Below are 7,019 nucleotides of genomic sequence, written 5' to 3' on the forward strand. Positions count from 1 at the left end.
TTCCAGTCGCTGTTAAGTTTCAGCTGCACATGGTCTTGGTGACATATTGTAGGAATGGGCAGGCAGAGCTGCAACTCGCCTACCCTAATTACACAAAGCAGGAGGCAGGGCTGGGGGGAGGAGACGTGTTTAGCTCTCTGACTGGAGCCTCAGATAGTGAGGAGCGCTTGCCAGAGACGGGTCCATGACAAGGTTCCCATTTGCATCAGTATTCTGGGAAGAGGACCCCAGCGCCTGTTGACTTTAAAAAGATCAAATCCGGCTCTTGGTCTGTTCTGATTTTGCTCTGGTCACCATGTGATAACATCAGAGACAATCCTAGTGAAAACAAGCTAGTTTGTTCTTTTAAGTCAAGGGAATAGACTGAGGTAAACCCTAGACTCCACCGTAGTCTTTTCCTTGACTTGCAACCACAGCTGAAAGCTACAGTTCCCCTTGTGTCTGCTGGTATGTCACTCTGTATTACTGCCGTGTGCGAGCTACAGCCAGCTCTGGGCTTGAGCACTCCTGTCCCCTCGGGAAGTGCTAGCAGAGCACTGCTACTGCAGTCAGGGTTTCTCTTCCGTTATAATATAGCACCTCTTTTACTGTAAAAATGAAATAGTTTGGAAAGTAGTGAAATAGTTTAGTTACTAACTTTTTATTAAACATAAATGAATTGATCAACCTGTTTTTTCTTACATACAGTAGAAGACAGGGTGACAAGTACAACGAGTAAGAGAAACCTGAATTGAATGTATGGGCAAATTTCATATACTGCACAAACTGATTTTTTTAAGGGCTAATTCTCATCATTATTTGTGCCTTCCTTACGTGATAAGTTATTCCATTTCTCTTCATTCTTTTATTTCAATTTTGATAGATAACTTATTTTTATCACCAAAGTGGTAAAATATATTTATTAGCTGTAGCCAAAAAAACCCAGATGTCTCTCTTTTTTTTTTTTAAATTCTGAAATCAGAACATTTTCATAATGTAAAGTAATGAACAATTGGGGGATCAGATCCTTGGAAACACTCTTGTATCACTTGTCTAACACGAGGCTAGCACCTTATTCACGTATTTTAATCTAATGTAGCACCATGTACAGTTGTCTGCATCATGATTACGATCTGTATATAATGGCAATATTCTTAGAACAGCTGACATACAATGTGTGTCCTTTGCCTGGACATTTTAGACCCTTTCCCACCCTCCATATTTTGCTGTTTTAGATAGGAGCTCTTAGAAGCCTTCGTCTAAGGTCTTCCTCCAAGTGACGTCAGCAAGTAGCACGTTATGGGAGCTACTGGAACACAAATAGTAACAGTGCTAACTTCAGTTTCAATTTTGTACTAGACAAGTATCTTGGGGTTGACCCTACAGAGACCCCACTGGCTTTAACTTGGGACCACACCTATTTTTGCTTGTGCAAATAATCCCATTGCCTTTAAAGAAGCTACTTGCAGAAAAAAGAAGCACTGATCCTGCTGATGGCTTGTTTTCCAATGCAGATTTGAATCAGTAGGCTTCAGCTCAGGTGCCGGGTCTCCCCTACAAACTCAGCAGCACAGTTAGAGTTCAAGTTACTCAGAAGTTTAGTATTTGCTGAACTATGTCCTAAATTCAGGTATGTTTGTAAAGAGGGGCCTGGCGAGTGGGAGTGAGTGGAGGAAAGTCTGGCAAATGACAAGTTGGACGATATGGTAAAGTTCTCCACAGAATGTGTAAAAGGGCAGATATGTGGAGTGCATGCTCCAGCGCCTGTTTACATGGCTGCACAGTCACTGGGTGCTGCCTGCACAATGGATGTGTGCACATTGTGTTTGGTTTGCCTTTGTGTGGAGCTGTACGTTCACACACTCATTTTGTTTCTCCTTTCACAGGTTGTACGTGGTAATGAAACAGCAACTGCCTGCAAGAACTAGGGTTTCATACGTTTATTTATTGTCCTGTTTTCTCTTCCTTCCCTGGCAACAGGTCTAGTTGTGCCTGTGATATAGGTGTGGGACCTACCAGTTGCATCATGCTTGCGTACCTTGGAGTTCACACTCCAGACACAAGTTAGATTCACATTGGTATCTTTTAAAACTTAGTTTATATTTCTGGCATGCCATAACACAAGCATTCTGCTGCGCCCCTTATGCTACACAAAGTGTCTCATATAATATGTTCCAGGGGAGTGGGTTGTAGCTGTGTTGGTCTAAGGACATAGGCAGACAAGGTTCTTTGGGTAAATCTGATATCTTTTATTAGACCGATTCAAATAGTTGGAAAAATTCTTCTTAGCAAGCTTTTGGGCACAAACACCCTTCATCAGACTGAGGCAGCTGAGGAAGTGTCATATAATATGTCATACGCTGTCACATACTGTCATACAAAGTGTGTGTGAAATGCTCCCAGCTCAGAACGTTAGCATCTTGCATAGGTTTAAAGCAACGGAGCCCTAACAGCTACACTTACCTCCAAAATTACTGTAGAGACAGTTTGTGAGAAATTCATAGTGGATCATAGAGCTGCAGGGTTGGAAGGGATCTCAAGGATCATAGAGTTAAACTATATGAATACTGAAGCGATCAGAGCTAAACAACCTTTACTGTTGATATGACTGATGAATGTTATCACTATATTTGTTTTTTACTGTGTCAATTGTGGACATATGCATAACATTTTTATAGGTTTATGATATGATTTATTACCATATTTGTATTTGATTACATTAATATTAGGAGTAGGAACAGTCCTTTTATAATGGTTGGCCCTATGTTATTGCTATAATTGTACTTTTGTTATTTTTGCTTAAATTTATATTATGGTTCTGTGTCTGTTACTGTTTTTTTTTTGGGAGCACGGCTTTTAACCAGAATCCTTAATAAGAAAAAGAATTTTAAAAGAACTATATGACTATTCAGTGTTGGTCACTGTAAGCTCGTTTGACTTAAAGGGCAGGGGAAGTGGATCAGGTATACTCTGGGGTATTATATATCATGGAGCCAGCCACTGGCTGGAATCAGAAACAGAAGTAGGACTAATGTGTTTATTTCTGTTGTGTGATTTTATGTAACAGCAAGTAAAGTCCCAAAACTTATTCTTGGATGAATGTTTTTTGTTATGTGTAAATCTGAATTAATTAGTTTTTAAAAGTCAGGTGATATGCTTAATTAATACAGTGTGAATTAAAACTTTAGAGCCGTAAAATTGTCCAGTTGCAAATTTGCTTTCAGCAAGTATTTGGCCGTAAAGCTTGGTTTTCTGTGAGCCCCTGTACAGATAAGTTCCAGTTCTGAAAGACAAAATGATAGGCTCGTGCATAGAGCCTTTTTTGTCAAATATTTACTGTGGATCTTTTTCATTAATTAGTCAGCTCTAGTTTTCATAGTGCAATGTGGACTGTTTAAACCGAGCAGGCAGCTTCATCAGTGTGCACTGAATTACTCCAAGTTTTTTGAAGTTAGAAGGACATCTAGCGGCTGGTCTCTCCCGGTGCAGTCTGAGATAACTACCTGCATCTTCTCTTTCCAGAGAGTGCAACATGCAAAAGGAGACCACCGTATTTGAGTCTTCAAAGCAAACTGATTTTCAGATGCCAAGGGATTACTTTGTTTTTGCTGCCTCAGGAACTGCAAGTCATTAAACACTTGATTGGTTCTTGGAATTGGCTTCTTGATCCATCCTAAGTTACAGTCTGCTCAGTCTCCCTGTCACTCTTTGGTCCCTTTCATTGAGCAAAAGCACACTGAAATCCCGCAGCATGAAGTACATGGGTGCCATGGACAATCTTCACAGTGCAGCTGTAGGACACTACACGCCAAGACCAAATGGCACTCTGAATCATATCTACCGTTACAGGGAACTAAGAGTGGGATTCTTATCCCTCAGTTAGAAAGCTTTTCCTAATATACAACCCAAATCTATGTTGCAAATTAACCTGGTTTCATGTTACAGTTTACAACATGAATTACATTACAACTCACCACTTTTTGCCCAGTAGTTTATTTTTAATGTTTAATATTGAAAACAGTTTCAGTAACATGCTATTAGGGCAGTGAAACATTGGAACAAGTTACCTGAGTTGTTGTGGAATCTCCCTCCTCCGGGACTTTGAAGAATCCCAGAATCATAGAAGAAGTAGGACCAGAAGGAACCTCAGAAGCTCATCCACTTTAATCCCCTGCCCAAGACAGGACCGTCCCTGTCTAAGTCATCCTAGACAAGGCTCTGTCTAACTTCCTCTTGAAAACTTCCAGGAGTGGTGCTTCCACAGTTCTCTAGGGAACCTGTTCCAATGCTGAGCCACTCCCCCCGTTAGAAGGCTTTCCCTGCTATCTATCTGCCTTGCTGTAATCTTAGTTTATTACTTCCTGTCCTGTCCCCTGCGGACACAGACAACATTTTATCTCCGTCCTCATCATAACAACTCTTTTTGCATGTGAATACTGTTGTCAGATCCCCCCTCAACCTTCTCATATCCAGATTAAATGATCCCAATTCCTCCAAGCTTTCTTCACACAACATATTTTCTAGATTCTTGCCAATTTGTCCATGGCTTTCTAGCTCAACACTGGACGCAGTCCTGCAGGTGAGGCCTTGCCAGAGCTGAAGAGTGGAAGAACCACATTTTGTTATTTGCATGCGATGCATCTTTGAATACAACATAAATGCTAATAGCTTTTTGCAGCAACACTACACTGTTAGCTCATATTTAGCTTACAATCCACTATGATCCCCAAGCCTTTTTCTGCGGCACTGCAGCCTAGCCAGTTGCTTCCCATTTTGAAATTGTACCTTGTTTTTTTTCCTAAGCATAGTAGTTTGCACTTCTCCTTCCTGAATTTCATTTCACGTATTTCAGACCAATGTGTCAAGATGATTTTGAATCCTAATTCTCTCCTGCAAAGGGTCTGTTACCTCACCTGGCTTGGTGTCATTCACTTGTTTGCTAAGCTTACAGTCAATTCCATCCGCCAAGTTATGAGTGAAGATACTGCAACAGTGCCAAGCCAAGAACAGAGCCTGGAGACTCCTCTTCCAGTTCAACACAGAGCTGTCAATAACTACTCTATAAGCATGATTATCCACTCAGTTATACTCCTCCTTACGGTAGGTTAATCAGACTGCATTTCCATACCTTACTTTTGAGAAGGTTGCAGGAAACTGAGGCAAAAGCTTTGCCACAGTTAAGTATCCCATGCATTGCTCTTCCCCTATCCACAAAGCCCATCACCTTGTCACAGAAGGAAATTAGGTTGGGTAGATACGACTTGCCCTGGACAAATCCATGGTGCCCATTCCTTACCACTTTGTTATTTTCCCAGTTCTCACAAACTCATTGTATCTTTCTGGTTCAGAAACCCTCATATCTGTCTGGGATGCTGTAGGTACTTGATCCAGTTGCGGGGAGTGGCAGGCAGAGGTTAACAAATCTATTGAGATCCCCTCCAGCCTTGCATTTCCCTCAGTGATTCATTTATGGTGAGGAAAACAGAAATGTTACCCCATAGAAACTCTCTGTTCTTGGTCTCAATCTCCCAGTCCATTAAAGGGTCTTTCCCTTATCTTTATGTTTTCTGATATGTTTGCAGGATCATTTGCGTCTATATTGAGGTCTTCCTCTGCTGGTTATGTGGCCTCAGCATTTTTGTGTCCCTTCCCCTTAGTAATATAATAAATAAATTACTCCTGTTAATTAAGGAGCATCTGAAATTGGGGTTTCAAATTCAAACCTTGAGACTCTGGGCTTCATCATTCTTACGACTGGAACTGCCGTGTATTTTTATGTGCACTTACTCTGTTGGGTAATGAGGAGGTTCAGGACCCTAACAACAGGCTCTCAAATAATCAGAGTAGCAACAGCTTTAAATTACAGAAACTATTCTTTGAGGTTTGCCAGAGAGAGAAAAACTGCTGAACACATGTGGGAAGAGAGACAGGAGAACTTGCATCGTACCAAATCTGCTGGTATTTTTCCTTGTGGAAGAGACTTCTGGGACATGCTGCTGTAAGGCTTCTTGAGGTGCGTATGGATTAAATGATGGACTCTAGTGAATGTGCAGTACAGGGCACTTACCTGAAAAGATGAAAGGAATATAATAGTGAAACGCACAGCCTTTCATCTCTCAGCCATTGTCTGAATCCATCGCAGGTCTGAGGCATTCCTGTGTGGTGGCTTTTACTCGGCCTCAGCTAAATGTTGCACAAATGTCCAGACTGGTGCGCTGACTGTTTCCTTGGGGAGACCTGGACACACGGGCAGCTCCCCTGCCTTGGGGAAGTTGGGCCTGGCCCCATATTTTTCATGTTTGAACTTTTGACTTCCTCATGGCAGAAACATCTGTAGCATAACAATGTTGCCGTGAAGGATAAACCCTCTCTCGAGAATACAGCACATCTCAAGAGCATGGAGCCAGCCCTGCTGTAAATGAGGTTCTTGAAGACCTCGGCCGAGCAGCCAGCAGGTGCCTGATTGCTGCGGCCACGTTAGATCCTGGGCTGCCTATGTAAGCAGAGCAGTTTGCTGCTGGTAGCCAGGCAGCAACATCGCCTGGCTGCACGGCTCCACGCGACACCCTGGAGGCAAGGGGGGAGCTGTAGGGGATGGCTTGGGGACTCCTGGTCCTGCGCATGACCTAAACCTGCACTCAGCCAGCAGTGGGTGGCCTGGTGGGGCTCCCAGTGGTGCAGGAGCCCCCCCAGAAATGCCAAGCCACCAATCACCCTGGTGAAAGGCGGGTCGGGGCGCCTTAACCCCAGCCCTCACCTCCGGGTGGGTCTGGTAACACCGGAGGTAGTTGGAGCCAGGTGCAGCTGTGGCCACCTGAGCCCTGTGGGGTACGAGGCCCCAAGGAGAGATGGCAGGGGCCAGGCACGGCTGAGCCCACCGGGTGGGGAAGCCCTGTGGCCCTCAGCGCGGGAGCGGTGTGGAGCCCCAAATGAGGGACGGAGATGAGGAGCCCCAGTGAGGGGGGGAGAACCAGAGGGCTGAGAGCCCAGTATGTGTATGTGTGTATATATATATATATATAGAGAGAGAGAGAGAGAGA

The sequence above is a fragment of the Gavialis gangeticus genome, unplaced genomic scaffold (assembly GCF_001723915.1).
Source record: "Gavialis gangeticus isolate Ggan-Ray unplaced genomic scaffold, GavGan_comp1, whole genome shotgun sequence".
NCBI classification, from domain to species: Eukaryota; Metazoa; Chordata; order Crocodylia; family Gavialidae; genus Gavialis; species Gavialis gangeticus.